This window comes from Melopsittacus undulatus, chromosome 5 (genome assembly GCF_012275295.1).
Source record: "Melopsittacus undulatus isolate bMelUnd1 chromosome 5, bMelUnd1.mat.Z, whole genome shotgun sequence".
Lineage (NCBI taxonomy): Eukaryota > Metazoa > Chordata > Aves > Psittaciformes > Psittaculidae > Melopsittacus > Melopsittacus undulatus.
In genome coordinates, this window is record NC_047531.1 from 1,913,990 (window position 1) to 1,930,304 (window position 16,315).

A 16,315-nucleotide genomic window follows, 5' to 3' on the forward strand; every position below is an offset into this window, starting at 1 on the left:
TCTTTCATATAAAAACACACACCGAGGGAGGAAAAAAAATGAAAGCAACTTTCTGTAAACTCTGTAAATCTATTTTCCCCTTTGTCTCTTCCACTCACAAATACATCTTCCTCTTGCCTGACAACCACTTTGAAGATTCGCCTCTATTGCCACCAAAGCAACCATGTGAGTGTCAACAAATCAGTAATGATTTAGAATATGTCAAAGGAAATGCAACATTTTTGTCTCTTCAAAAATCTTAATGACAGGTAGATAGAGTTGGACAACACCATCTTCATTGGCTCTCTCTGAGTTTTGATGGGTATTTTCCACAGAACAAAAGAGTTTGCTTCCTTTCTGCAGCAGGCAAGGCAGTAGAAGCATAACCGTAAAATCTGATAGTGCCAAATAGTTGCATTACCCATGTCTAGCTTTCTGCATAATTAAAAATGTTTTGGACTTTATTATGTAGAAGATCAATGATTCCAAAATAATATTGCTTTTTTCTTCATTATGAATTATGATATAGTAGTAATTAACTCTCAGAATACACTGCTAGCCTTAAATAGGTGATTAAAAGTACCCTTTCATTTGATAACTCACTGGAGAAGAGCCTTAGAGGTAAAAGAACATTGAATGGATCTGACAATACTATTAGCTTACTGTATAAATCACAGTGACTTATTTCACTGCATTTTAAATTAAGATAAAATATTAAAATGCAGGAAAAAAAGAAAAATTGCATTAATACAACATTAAAGTCAGAAATTTTAAGGCACAAGATTGGGAAGTGAAAAAGCTCTGTTAGTAATAATCTATAACAGGTGTGTGTTTTCAGTGAGTAACCTGAGTGATAAATGCTGTATCTGAATACATTGAAAATATCCTAAATATAAAGGGATAGCTACATTTGCTAGGAATAGATTAGGTACATAGAGTTTAAAATCCTATTCCTGTTTTATTTACAGGTTTGATAGAATAGAAATGGCAGTGTGGGTTTTTCCTTGAAGTTGTTGCATGCCATACTGCAAACCTTTTGGGAGTACATTCTCCTTGTGTCAGGCCCACTAAAGAAATGGAGCTGTCAAGTTTCGGAAGCTCACTATGAAAGTGAATAGAAAGTGCATCAAGAAAGCACAGGAACAGCTTGTGCTTCAAAGAATTTGCAAGTTCAGTGTTAGAATTACCAGATGCAGAAAGATTTCAGAGAAAGAACATCAAATAGATCACCATGGTGGATGGAAAGTCATTGACACTATGGGTCTGTCCTGCTTTGAATGAAACATCCCTTAGGCAAGGTTGCTGCAGACTCATTGATTAAACCACCAGTGCAGAGTTCCTTGTTGAGTTGCTTATGTCTGAAGTGAACTTGTGCTCTTTTAATGCCAGTTTTGTTACTCCCCTCCTATCAGTGATTTCCTTTATGGAATTTCCTCAGCATTTAAGAAATAAAGAAGACTGAGAGAAGAATGGAAAATGAAGGTTCCCTAGCACTCACTTTCTCAGTTTGTTCCTACCTTTCTAATCATGCAGATGTTTTCTCTAGGAGCTCCTTTCATTTTAGGGTTCTTGAAAGTCACATTTCTATTCCACTGAAGCACAATCATCCCACTCTTGAACAAGTATTGTGCCAGAAAAAACTGTGTCACATCACTAATACACATCACATTGGTTACTACATTGTGTAGGTCTGCATGCCATTAGTAACAGACACATATGAGCTGAAGAAATCGAAGAAGCAGCTGGACATACAATCATTTGCTATTCCTAATACAAATAGCCTGTCAGGGCTCTGAACACTAGTGCTCAGGCCAAAGCCACAACAGCAGAAAAAGGTGAGAGAGCTAGTGCAAACCTGTAGGTGCTTAGTCTAAATAGACAAAACAAAGTGGGGAAAAATGCTGGGGAAATGGAGTACAGATGTGGAGTCATAAAGGGAATAGCCTAACAAGCACAGAGTGCAGCTAGATGATGACAAAGCTGGGAGAAGAATCAGCTCCACAGACCCCCAGTTCAGGGCATAACATAGCAGGTTTAGTGGATGGCCATATTGGAAACCTATCCAATTTGTTGGTCTTTCACAAGCCAGTTTAGAATGAAAGAAAAAACCAAAACCAAAGAAGAAAAGTAAAAAGAAATTATGAGTTTAAAAGCCATTGGTTTTAAATGACTATAATAATCTTTGAGGCAGGGGATAGGATGTATTTTGAATGTCATTGCCACCTGCTATTGCATATACTGATCACGCCCATGGTCTGGACAACCAACACACAGAGATGGATCAGTCAGTATAAATATCATAGACACTTGTGTTACATAACAAATCTTTATATATTTACCTTTCAGAACATTAGATTGATCGCCTGTGAACTTTGGTCTTTTCACAGTCATAAATATTATTGTTTCCCATTCGTAGCAACTACAGAAAAAGCAGGGATACTGCTGATGGAAAGACCATGACCTTACTTATTACACCACCTGTGTACTCTTGAGAACCCTATAACTGAAACATTACACGTTGACTCACCTTTTTCTTATGATGTATTGCGACTTTTCAAGGCTAGTGTTTTCAATCATGGATTTTCAGTGCTGTATCAGTGTAACAGATTTTAAATCTATTCTATTCTGAGAAAAGCTTGGCCTCCTCAAGAAACTCTCCATCTTTCACAGTTATTTTATTTCATTAAAATGGTTGCTCTAAACAATTCCCTTTTCTCCTATAGTACAGATTATTCTTGAGTAATACTTCCTACAAGGTTTTCTATTAACCAGAAAAGATTCAAAAGTATAGTTAGGCCATTCAGGACTCCAGCATATCAACACTGCACACCCGTTCCCCCCTCAAAGACTCCTACACCTTCCTTACACCACATGTAGATATAAAAATAATCCTCCTACTTCTACTGTATCTTGCAAATGTTATCCCCTCTGTTCCACTTGTCTCCTGTAAACCCTTCCTTGTTGGTACTACCTTCAGCTTCTCTCTGCTGCTCTTCCCCAAAACAAGCACTCAAAACAGGAAAGTGTCTAAGATGTGCTCATCTATCAGTGGACATACTACACTTATAGAAGCAGCCTGTTAGTTGTCTTCCCAGGAGATACCTCCTGATGGGAAGCAGTCAGACCATCTGCAGATCATCCTCCAGGATATTCACCCAATGATTCATTATGAATAGTTCATTGGCCTAATAAAACCTATTAGTACCATGAGGCAAAATGACTATGGAGAGCAAATATGTTTCTAGCTTGACTAATATGATCGCCTAAATATCTTTTGAAGTTTGGCTCTTGTTCTGTCAGACGTTTGAAGGATGCCAATAGCCAGAAGACATTTCTCCCAGTGAACTCCATGAATGTTGCTCATCTACCAGGGCTTGCTGCAGCCTCATGCACACAGCTGGGAGTTGAAGGAACACAGAATATGGCTCATCTATCTGTGGCAGCTTTCCACTCCCATGGGAGAAATTAGCTCTCTGTGCTAGCAGAAAGCTCAGTGAATAATGTATTTTAGCCCATAGTCCCTACAACACTAAGCAAAAAGTGGAAGGGACTTTGAAGACACTTGTTTCCCTAGCTGTGGGAAATGTATTGCCTTCAAATTGATATATATAATAATCCCAATGATAACCAAGCAATGATTTGGAGCTTTTGATCACCCTGACTATTTAATTTTTTCCACCTCTTTATGCTAGTTAATTGCTAGTTTAAAATCCTACTGAAACACATATCTCCTCCTGTAGGAATAGTTGGTGAGAATATATTACAGGAAGTTATATAGGAAGATACAGGTGAGAAAACACATGTGAAATATTCCCAGATTCTGGAAAGCTTCCTTGCCAGACAACTGATGATTACAAAAGAAAATCATTGATAACTGACTAACTGGAAGCACTGATGTTTCTAGACTGATGTTATTAATACCCTGTCCACCATTGCACACTATCTCCCCATTGCAAGTAATAGTACCTACAGTGTTGTGTGGTCAGTGTTGTAGAAGGTTTCCAGAGACTTTCCAAAGACTTGTCAAGAGGACACTGGATTGCATATAAAGTCCTATGGAAAAATCGAACCCAATTCCTGGCTCTACAATTGCCTGAAGGCTAAATAGGCACAAGTTCTACTTCCTCAAATATAGTTAGGTTCTTAGCATCTACCAATTCCACAGTGAGTTATATGCCTTAATAAATTCAAGGATCCCAGTCTAGATCTCATTATACCAGATGGGACACTGGTACTAGTATGTGTGTAGGGGTAAGGAATTATTGACAACGGTTTTAAGTGAAAATATCTAATTCTGTTAATTCTTTGAAGAAACCTCTTATTTTTGAGAAATAACATGTCATTCTTCACCTAAAATTCCTTGCATAATTTCCAGCTTCTTTCTTCTTAATAGATGTTCCAGAACAATGCTTCCATATTTTAAATAACGAATGTCTTCTGAAAGAAAGCATAAAATCATTCTTGGCTATGGTTACTAGAGAAGTTAATGTGAGCTACTTAGATTACTATTATTAAAATGGTTTTCAAATGTTTTTACTAATGTAAGTCTATATTGAGAGCTTGATCACGAATGGCTTCTGTTCTTCAAGTTCTTTTTGACCTGCATAATCCCTTGGTTTAAATTCTTGAGGGAAAATAAAAGGGCATTAAAGAAATCATGCTCTGTATACAAATAATGTCTCATTATTTGCATAATGAAGGAATAGTCTTTCTATTATTTACTGCTTTCTTCTTTCACTGAAACATTTCTTCACATCCGCAAAATACACAGCCTGGAATCACAGAGGTCTAAAGTTTGACAGTGTGTTAAAATACTTTCTCTGCAGTAATTAAAAATAGGCTGTACCAGTTGCTACTTTTTCTGTCAACCAGAAGATTACGAAAGGTTTGCAGTGGGGGGGAAAAAACCAACAACCCACCCTGCTTTTTTTTGTTGGCCTATGGGCAATTTCCTGACTGCTTTCTTCTTTACTAAAATAAGGAAATCATACAAAACAACCAAAGAAATAAACAACCAAACAAAAGAACAGACTAAGAATAAGGGTAATCTCATAAGGTATCAAAAAATCTAACTTTGACTTCAGTTGTCTCTTCTATTGAAGTGATAACAAGGAATTGCAAATATTGAGGAATACTCTGCTCTCAAAGTAGCAAAAGCAGCCTGAGCAAAGGGAGGAGACATTTAATGTGTTCACAGTGCCATGAAAATGCATCCTGCCACAGCATGGCTTCTTCCCTCCTTTCATGTTTAACCCGCGTAACACTGCTGGTGAATATCTGTTGTTATTGATGCAGTTAATGGTTCTGGTATTATTAGTTAATCAGTAGAGATTCCCATTTTCAGATATCTTACTATTCATTCTCATAGAGCCTTATCCTCAGGAGTATTATAATGGTTTTTAGTGATCAGCTGATGGTAATTATGGAAGAAAAATATTTCAGATGAACGAGAGATTGAGATTGAGTGAATTGAGCAAGATCACTGAAGTGATTTTGGGATTGCTTTACCACTCCATTTCCCATCTCATCCCCCATCATCTGCAGGGTGTATTCTTCCCTTGACGACTTTAGCCACAAATAATACTGTACAACTTTTCTTTTGCTGTGGAAGTGTGGTAGTGTACTGCCACCCTCTGCTGGAATATACATGGACCAAGCACCCACCTCCCCATGTCTATTTAGAAAGAACAGTACGTATTGCATCGTTATCTGATATAACAAAAAAACTAAGGAATATGGAATGTTAATTCGACATTTATTTATTTATTTTTGTAAAAAGGAGGGTTTGAATCTTTATAATATTTTTTATTACAAGACTAATGTGCATTAAGTACATAAAATTCAGTTCCTACAACCTTTCCAAAGGGAGTAATGGTGAGGAGATTTTCTATGGAGTTTTGTCAGAGAACTTCCGTGTTACTGGTTGCAGAGTTGTGGACCTCTGGGGATTCTTTGGTTACTTCAAATTTTACAAGCATTATGGGAGGATTTTAATAAGCTTCCAGTTGTGAGTTTTGCAACACTTCTAAATATCGCTAGAGAACAACTAAAAGCAGAAAGACAAGTTCAGCTACTGTCCATCCTTTCTATGAACCAAGATCTACATGGTATTACTCAGGTGATAAGCCAGAATTTCTTGCTTTGTTACAGTGGAATCAAAGTCTTTTGAGTTACAAAAGCAAATAAAGGTCATAGTGAAATAAACAGATGTTTAAATTATTTAAACAAGATCAAGAGATCAATAACTTTGCTTATGTGTTTGTTCTAAAGAGGTACAATAAGGCCCATTGTTTTAAGCCCAAGTGATGAAACTGGGCACCTCGATTTCTGCTTGTCCAGTTTGGTAGTTTAGATGCAGATAAATGGAGTTCAATCTTCTCTGAGTACCAGACTTCCCCAAAATATTTAAGCCCAATACCAATGGATTGAAAGCCACTGATCCCTTCTCAAAACTGAGGTTTATTTTTCCATCATTGTTAATGTGCAGGATGAGTTCAGTTTCTAAAAAAAACTTGAGCTATTAAGATCAAATTCTGACCATATGGGAGTTACAAGAAGGTCTCGGAGCAGGAATATTCCATCATGTTAATTGATTACTGCAATATGTTGCACATGAGGAGAAGGAAGGAAAAAGAGTGTTATGAAGATGTTCCAGCAGGTCCCATCTTTTAAGTAATGCAGATCACCGAAGATTTATTGGCCAAGAATTTACAGCTTTTATTCACATTTGGCTCTGATTTAAGGATGTGATCCAGATTATTGAAACAAATGGTAGACAAAACCTTGACTGTACTTGAGCTTGGTTCTTTACAAAATGAAGTTAACTATTAAAGACAACCCTTGGTTTACCTAGGACAACTAGATCTTTACACTTCACAGTCTGTAGCTGTTGAACAGCACTGAATTAAAAGGTAGTCTGTCATATGTTATGATAGTGCCAAGATTATATTCTATGTACGACCACCTAAGCCTTTTTTCATTAATAGTATTTAATAACTTGTATTTATATTAGATGAGCAAAAATAGAAGGCATTATTTTGGGTAATCACCTACTCATAAAGTGTTGTTTGTGTTTATTTCTAATCCAGGGTGCATTCATTACTATTTCTGTTCAAAAATGCCTTCATTCTCTGCTCTTGAACCTTAGCTATATGAGGAAAAAAAGACAAAATGGAAGTCACAATAGCGTAAGCAAAGGAAAAAACATGGCAATTTATGAGGGAAAGTGTAGCATAAGGGGAAAGTTTGCTTAACATTAAGGCTCAGTACGTCATCCTCTTCACTAACAATTTGGAATTTAAAATCAATTCAAATTAGTAACATGAAAAAGCTTTCAATAAACTCATGGTGACTGGACTTATGAGCCATCTGTGCCATACACTGGAGCTTAACTGCATTACTGTGGTCAAAGTACTGAATTAAAGGGAGTCAGGAGAGGGACAAGGAAAGAGAAACAAGAGGTATAGCCCTAAAACCTCTATAAATCTAACCTCCCTCCTTCCTACTGCCATCATTAGATTCCTACTCTGCTGCTGAATAGTCTCAGGTAGGGCTTTAGCATTTGACAAATGAAGGCAATTTGAGGATTTTATACTTGTGGATACATTGTAGGACTTAGTGTGTGACTTAAAAGCATTTTTCTTGTAAATCAAATATTACCTTGGAAAATAACAATACTGGCAAATGAAACCAGTGAGGTGCCACTCAAGACTACAGTCCTGCTTTAATCATGTTGCTCTTTGAGAATTTAAAGCTTTTAATCATGCCAGGCTGCCACGTTTTGGGTTAAAATTCATGGGAATTTACAGGTATTATTTTGGGCACTGGAGAGCTCACAAATACAACAGGGACTCTACTGAAGTCATAGAAATCTTTGTGTTATTCTTTTGTGAATACTCCACAGTGACTGCAAAGTTCAAACCTAGCTGGGTTCACATGTGACAAAATTAGTGTAAAATGGGCTTAATTTGCAATTTCATGTCATTTGTTCTTCTGCACTTTTCCTGTCTGCTACGCATTAGCAGCTGATTCAGTGTAAAAACAGGATCATTTCATTGCTTCATATCTTCATAGCAAAAACCTGTGTTAACTTTTGTATTAGTGCTTTAACCTTGAGTTAATAAATACATCAATGAGTCCTTACTTTTATGCTGCTTTCAGTATCCAGTCAAGACCAATGTGGTCTTATGATATGACACAGGCCAACAATAAGCTACTTAGAGTTTCATTCAATAAGGTAATTCTTTATCTTTTAGATTAATTTTTCAAATAGTTACCTATGAGATACCAATCCAGAATATAACCACAAAGCCATTAGAAGCTAGTCTTGGGGTTTCCTTCCTTGTAGGTTTAAGGAGAAATGTAAGAGCTGGCAGCAAACATCAAGGATAAATTCCATTCCTCTCCCCTACACTGTATGTATACAGTTACATAGCATTGAAAAGGTTTAGAAACTAATAGGGGCAGATAATGAATATAGCATACCATTATAGACACATAACCAAACAAAATGGTACTGACTAGTTGCTAGTGCAGATAAACTCTAGAATGACATGCTTTAGTTTTATGAGCATTGAAGTCTGCTTTTACGAAGCACACTGCATGAAAGTCTAAGCCTTTTGAATATTCCTTCAGCAGTAATACTCCTCCTGTTGACAAATCTTTTAAACACCTTATGCGAGCATCACTTCATACAAATCAGATTCTCAGAGGTGCCATGTGAGAACACATGCATTAGCTCCAAATCCACCAGAATGCCAGGGATAAATGCATGTTGCCGAATCATGGGAAGATCAGAACAATTTTTAAGGAGCAGTCTTTCTAGAATGTAGATTCATTGCTTCATAACACCATTTTCAGGCAGATTTATTTCTGAGTATGAAGTTTTGAGTTCATCTTAGTTTGTATTTCTGAACCCAAGACTGTCAGCTAGATATTTGAAAAGCCATCTCTCAGCCATTTAAACTAACTTATTCATGGATATGCATGGCTTGTAAACCTGCTTCCATATACCAATCTTAATGAGATTTTGCTCTTCAGCCCTCTAGTTATGGGCAAAACAATCTGTTTTTGTGACTCCAGTGTGTATGCTTTGAATGTGAAATAGACTTGCACGTTTCTGTCTCTCATTTTTGTACCTGGGTGACAATTTATGTTATGCTCAGTGAAATACAGTTTTAAATCAGTAAAAAAAATACTTTAATTGTACGTAATTTTCTGAATTTCATCTGTTTTCAATTTTGTATAAGCATAGAAAAATTACTGAAATATCAGTCTATACAATGGAGTTCTTGGAAAAAACCCTTTATGATTGTTGACAGCAATTATGTCCAAAATATACCCCATTTAATATGAAAAGAAGAATGCATAAACCATTTCCAGTGCAAGCACAATGCCAAACAGCACAATAGATTTAATATTTCTCTCAAGGTGTTGAAATTGTTCATTAACTAAATTCAATTAGTTAAGTAAAGAAAAAAGGACTGTATCACCATAATTCTAGTCATTTAGCCCTTAATAGCTATGAATTATTAACATTATGAAGTTGCTTGTGTATAGCCTGGGAACTCATCTTCAAAATCCCTAGATGCTTGCTACAGACATGCTTACATGACTTGCAGTGCTGAGCAACTGCACTCAGCTGACATACTTCTTGCCTGCTGACCCATGCCATCTGACCTTCTGTATGCTCCACTCTTATCCCATTTGTAAAACAAAGCAAATAGCCTTAAATAACCATCAGGAGAGTTTAGCATATTTTAATTTGCATTTACAAGAGGTGACAAATGCACTGAAGAGTCAAATTCAGTAGAAGTTTATCAAAGAACCTTCATTTATAGTGAGCAATAGCATGTGAGCACTAGAAAATGATGTACAGAGGTTCCTTCCATCCTAAAATCTTCTCTGGGATTCTATGAATTATATAATTTAGTGAATAAATTGCTCAAGGATTTGCAAACAGTGAACTGATAGCCAAGAAAAGTAATCAGAACATCCCAGTTGGAGTAATCATCACTATGCTGATGTTACAACGTATCTTACATGAAGGAACTTTCATTTGAAAGGAAAGGGATTTCAATCACTAGTAAATAAGGTGCTGATGCAGAAGGGTTATATTGGGATATCTGTAGCCCAGACTGGCTAACCAGTTATGTTCCTCAATTGCACAAAGCTTTTAGTGCTGCCAGGGAATCTCTTAAAGCTTACCTGGAGCAAGAATAAATTGTTGAGGAAGGAGATGTGGGAATGGGAATATTACAAAACTCACTGGTGAGGCTATAGGGAGGTAGGTTATAGCTCCAAGTTCTATAGATTTAAAGTTAGGTTTAAATTGTCCTAATTTGTCACTGGACAATATATATTTTATAACATGATGCTTTTTCTTCATGGACTGGTAACCTCATCCAGTTCTGAGCAGAAGCCTGGCTGTTTCTGTCTGACCTATGAAGGTTGATCCAAAACCAGGAGTTTTCCCATCAGAGACAGACTGGGAAGCCCAAAAGAGACAAACTGGGAAGTCAAATGCCTTAAAGGACTTAGTTCCAAACCTGTAACACTTATGTTCATTCAGAATGGCAAACACACGTGCTCTACGAAGTCAAGATAAATGTGAATTATGTGCTCATCTGATTTCTGATGTGAGTCTGTCAAAGTCCTTTGGACTGCACCGGGGGAATCAGTTCACAGTTGTGTTGTGGTGTTTTTATTTAGCTCTGTTTAACCTCCATTATGTTGGTGTTGAAGAGCCCATTTGACAGCTTGATTTTGTGTAGGTAGGCAATGAAGAAGATGGATCTTGCTTTAGGTAACAGGAAACAGCAGAGAGAAACAAAGCAAATGGGAAAGGCCAGAATTGGATGCACATGAAGTGAACAAACAGTAGGAGTGGGACAAGGACTTCTTTGGTTCATGGCTCACTTAAACCATAACTCAAATGCACCACACTAGAAGTAGCTTACCAGCTCACTTTCTGGTAGTTTATGTCTTCATTCCTAAGAAGGCATTGGCTCAGGTTTAATCAAAACTTCTTTTGTAAGGTGGGATAATATTTTCTGCAATGAGACACCAACCCAGTCACCATAGGAATAGTGATAATACATCCACGCAGTACATCAATAATGTTCTTTCCATGCAGCTTAGATGGGCAATGCCTGCTGAGTACCTGGGTTATGGCTGAGGTCCTCAGTACTTACACACGAGTGACTGAAAGAAGCAAAATGCAGTCCAGTCATGTTATAATACCTCTTTGAGTCCCATACTATTGGTAGCATGCTACACTTCTGCTTTCTAAATTCAGAGTAGCCACATTGAGCAAATATTAAGAAACTGCCTGATTTTTTTTATCAAGTTCATGGATAAGACTGATTTTAAGCATGCAAATGGACCTTTTGAAGTTGTAGCAAATTTGCATGTGACACTATACATGTGCTTTAGCAATGTGCTTCATGGAACTGTTAATGATTTTTGTCCTGAGCGTTTTAATGCCAATTCTAGCAGCTTTCATGCATGAAATTCCTTTTACTGACACACTTATGTGGATAATCTGGCATTTAACTCCTATCTTTACTCAGTCAGGTACATTTTGCTTTCATCTTTATTCTAAGCCAATACAGTGTTTGGTGATTACCTTTATCAATCTCCCTGCACTAGATTTGAGTATACTCACTGAATAAACTGCACTATAAACAACCTGTTTAGTATGTAGATAAGAACTGTATCCTTTTAATCCCAAATTGCTATTACATCAGGCCCCAAATGTGTAATTTAAGGATCAAAGCCTTAATTGCTATCACAAATGTAATTCAGCAACAAGGAAAACCTGAATGATTTTCAGATAAATAAAATCAGGCAAAATCAGTGCAACTCTGTAACCATTTCTCACATATTACTTAGTGTATTTAATGTCATTTTGTATTTTTCTCTGTTAGGTGTACAAATAGAAAGAGCTCAAGGAGTTAATCAGCTGAACAGGTAAGAGTCAAATTGACCCTAGAGCTTCAGAATTTCATATTGATATTTTATTTTGCTACTCTTTACAATACAATTATAGTAAATTTATAATACAAGATTCTAAACTAGTTATCAGATCTTGTTTCCAGTTTTTGTAATCTTATTTGCACTAATTCTGCACAGTCTTTTCTGCAGGTTTTATTTTCCTTTAGAAGATTTTAATAGCTCCTTTCAGTTATTTCTCATGTTTAATATTTGCTGTTTTCCTTATTTTAGCTAAAAAATAAAAAAAAAACAACCTACAGTTTGATATGAAATATAATGTTGGAAAACAGTAAAATATCCTAATCATCCAAAGTGTATTGCTCGGAGTTTTGAATACAAGTTCTGTATTCTCTCTTCTTTATTTAAATATACACAGATGCATACAAGGTAATACATGCAACTTTGGTATATGCAACTAGGCATGGGGGTCCATATACTGTGCTCATGTAGACTTTATCAATAGAATTTAACCAATAACTGAAATGGAATTGTGCAAGATCTACCTGGAGTGGGGAGTGGTTAAATTATACTATTTCTTTCTATAATGAATGTTTAATTATTGTTTACAAAGTATGAAAAGAGAGAAGAAAAATGACAGCTAATATAAATATATAATTGACCATCATTTAGTAAATGCATAAATCTTTTCTTCTTTCCTTAGATACTCAGCTCTTTTCAGCAGAATAAGGAGTAGGTAAGTTACAATGATGAATTATTCTTTCCAGTTTCATATTCTATTTATAGCCTTTTCCTTCATTAGAGTTTTTAATTTGTTTTCATGCTTCTGTGTATTTTTAAAGAAATATTTTATTACAATTCATATTTCTTTCTTTTCAAAATTATAGTCAAATTACTTTCTCAGTAAACAAGAATTCCTCTTCTTTATGTGAAATAAACTACCAGCAAAAGCAGTTTCTGATTAGACGAGCTAATTTTGAAAGGACAGATAGAATCAAGCAATGAACTGGATAAAAGTAATAATGGAGCATACCTTGTTAGATAACAAATGGAACAGGCTTTGGAGACAATTAATGCAGGAGGTACTTAATGCTGAGCTATGTTAAACAAGCTTTGTCTTATTTATTTGCTGTTATAAATCATAGCTAATTTCCTTACATAATGTACTGTAAGCACCTAGCTGGCATCACATTTCACCAACATATGCCACTGTAACTGTTCTTTCCTACTTTACATGGAAACACCAGCAGCCTTTTAGGTATATACATATATATATGCGTGTCTGTACATTGATAGATAGATGTATACAAAGATCAATTGATAGATTGATCAATCAATCAACTGAATAAGACAAAGTGGTCTGAAAACATTCAGGATGAATATTGCAGGAAAAGGTTTGGCAATTGCATCCAGTGGATGAACATTTCTCTTACATTGGGTTTCCAAATTACTAAATTCCAAACTGTGGGCTATTACTTGCTGGGCTTTATTCTGTTTGAAGTCTTACACTAAAGTAGCACTTTTCATTAGGTTGTTGGAAAAATTGTATCTGATTCAGGTGGTCCAAGGGGTGTTTTTTTCCTGTATTTCTGCTTTGTATATAGAAGTTCTGTTTCTAAGAAGCAGCATAATCAAGGGTTTTTTTTGAGTAAAAAGCCAAAATGCTAGACTTTTGAGAAAAAATAAATGTCTATTAATTCCTATCCTTTTATACTTATGAAACGAGCGTATGTGTGCACAGTTCTAAAGAATGAATCAAGTTAGTGCTAAAAATATCCCTGTCCCATGTTAATGACCTGCGCCTTCTAACCATTTTCAAGCTTTTCCAAACTCCAGAAGTCAGTTCCAAACAATATCAGGTTTAGAACTTTAATAATGTGTACAATATAATCACTAGGACATTGCAAGTTCTTTAGTACAGATCCCAACTACATCTGTTCAGCTTTTTATTCAGCAGTTAAAGGACTGGCAATTTAGTTAGGAAAGATAACATGTAGTTGCATAGCCTTGTTCTGGGTGTCCAATGGTTTTTGTTTAATCTGAAGCTAGAGAAATTTTATGTAATTAAAGGTGAGGATGCTTGTCTCACCTTTAAGAAAGACATGTTCTTTATGTTTTCTTAGCAGTAATACTTCCTTGGCAATTTTCAAGACTGCTTTCAAACTGTAGAGAAACACTATGAGCAACTATTAAGAAATCAGAGTTTGACATAATTCTCTAACTGTATATTCTATGATTGCATTTTGTATCAAACAGTAAAATTTACTGCTGTGAAAGATTCAGTTATAATACTATTTCTTCATCAACTGCCTTCAACTAGGAGGCTGATGAAGCAAGCAGAGGATACACAGTGGCTTAAAAGGGAACTGGGCAAGGTTATATGGAATCAAATCAAATTTCCTTAAATATAAATTTCCACAGATATGAAGGGTGTAGGAAATACTTCATTTTCTCTGGGAACATGAGGACCCAAGTGCTGTATTTTTTATATGATTCTGGGAACAAATGACACCAAGGTGTCAATGGACAACTTCAGAAGCAGACCATGAATGGCTAAGGATACTGTCCTCCAGGCTACCTATGGACTTAATCCAATGTTTACTGCTCAATTGCTTCATCTTCCTCTTTTTGTGGCTTTATCTCATTAGCAGGAATTGTGCAGCTTCCTCTTTGTCTTGTGATCTGTGAATGTATCAGTCATATGGAAAAGCAACACTGTAAATAACTTTCAGTATCACAGAGAGGATTCAGTCCTCTCAACATCTTTATGATTTCTTCTCTTCCATTAACCAAGTAAAAAATGGAAACAGAGTCCTCCTTCGTGTAACCTGTCATGGGTTTGGGTAGCCAAGTTTTTCCTTACAATGCAGGACCCCTTTAGAAGAGTTGTTGTGAACAGAGGTGTATCAGGCACTATGCCTCAGTGTCCTCCACTTAAGTCAATCCTACCATCTCAAGTCTGAGGAGTAGCTCTTTACAGTCCAGTTGGAATAGCATAAGGATATGATCACTTATGAATATGAGTAAGCATCTTCCTCTGGTAGCATAGTATCCAAGCTCAAGAAAGAGCCATCCAAAAGAGTCAGTTTTAAATGTCTGCTGATTTTTAAGGACAGACATAAAAAAGTACCAAATACCACCAGTACCATAAAGAGACAACCTTCAATCCTGAAGAAGGAAATGGAATCATGAGGTTTTATCTCATTCTGCAATCCGAGGCGAGGCCCACACGCTGTGACAATGTGCAGAATAAACTGTTCTCCTGTGCTCTCACAATTTTTATGAAATCAATTCTTCTACTTTTGCTTGCTGCGAATTTCAGTTCTACATAACGATTTAATAGGGAAAACTTCAGTGATATTGCTGGAGAAATAAAAAACATCCCCCTAAATGTGTGGATTGCTCTTATTAAAATATATTAACTGATTACACCTCTGTTTCCTGCTTTCTGCTTTTATTTCTCAGCATTCAGGCAACTAATCATATGGATGGTATTTTTTCTTGCTGAATGGTAACATATTTCTAAGCACTCAGTATACTAAATTTGTTTTTATTTACTTCCAAACACTTCTTATTTACTTCTTTTTGAAGATTATACTGCCAAATCCCTCTTATCTCTTGTGTGTATCATCTTAAAATCATCCATAACTCCCTTCTCCTCCTTACTCAGTTGAACTGCACCTTAATCCAGTGAAAGAGCTTCAGTTTCAACATCTGAAATCTCTTTTGTATCCTTTTCCAATCACCAAAGCCACTGCTTCCAGGTGTCTGTTACTAATGCTATATTGCATGTCTAGTGTTGCAGCAACTCTCATTTTTCTACTTGTTCTTTCCTCTCCCACATCAGTTTCCCTTTTGTCAAGGCTTCATGGATATACACTGCAAGGAGTACAAGATGTGAAAGATTGTGCTGGGAGGTAGAGGCAAACTCAGAACATGAACATCTAATACCTCAGCACAGGAGATGGGATTGGATTGATAGTATGTGTCATGTCAGGATTTTGGGGTATTATTGAATAGTACACCATTCTTTGCTTATGAACCCTTGCTTATTTGTGCATCATTTCTCCTCTGTTCCCAGGACCTTGTGGTTTCCCCTTAAGAGCTCCCACCTTATAAGAAAGTTCTTTCCAAGATTATTACCTTTGTGGCCTTGTGTTTCCTTTTAGAATACCCACTCCTACCTTGTGACTGCTTACTAACTGAGATTAGTTTTATATAGAGTCCTTCCGCATTTCAGAAGTCCTTAAAACATAGAGAACCACCGCACAGATGTGGTTACAATACACTGCAGCATGTGTTAGTAAATATGGCTGAATCTTATCTTGCCTGCTCCTGTTCACTCTCATTTTGTAAAGAACAAAAAGCAAAAGATTAAATAGTC

General features: G+C 36.3%; 1 long non-coding RNA gene across 1 annotated transcript in view; it reads left to right on the top strand.

Moving 5' to 3' along the window:
- The window catches only part of LOC106023366 (uncharacterized), a 156,073-nt gene that overhangs the window by 86,327 nt on the left and 53,431 nt on the right, over positions 1–16,315 (top strand). The window contains exon 2 of the long non-coding RNA XR_001197827.2: positions 12,635–12,671. This is a non-coding gene — a long non-coding RNA (uncharacterized lncRNA). The remainder of the gene's footprint in view (positions 1–12,634; positions 12,672–16,315) is intronic.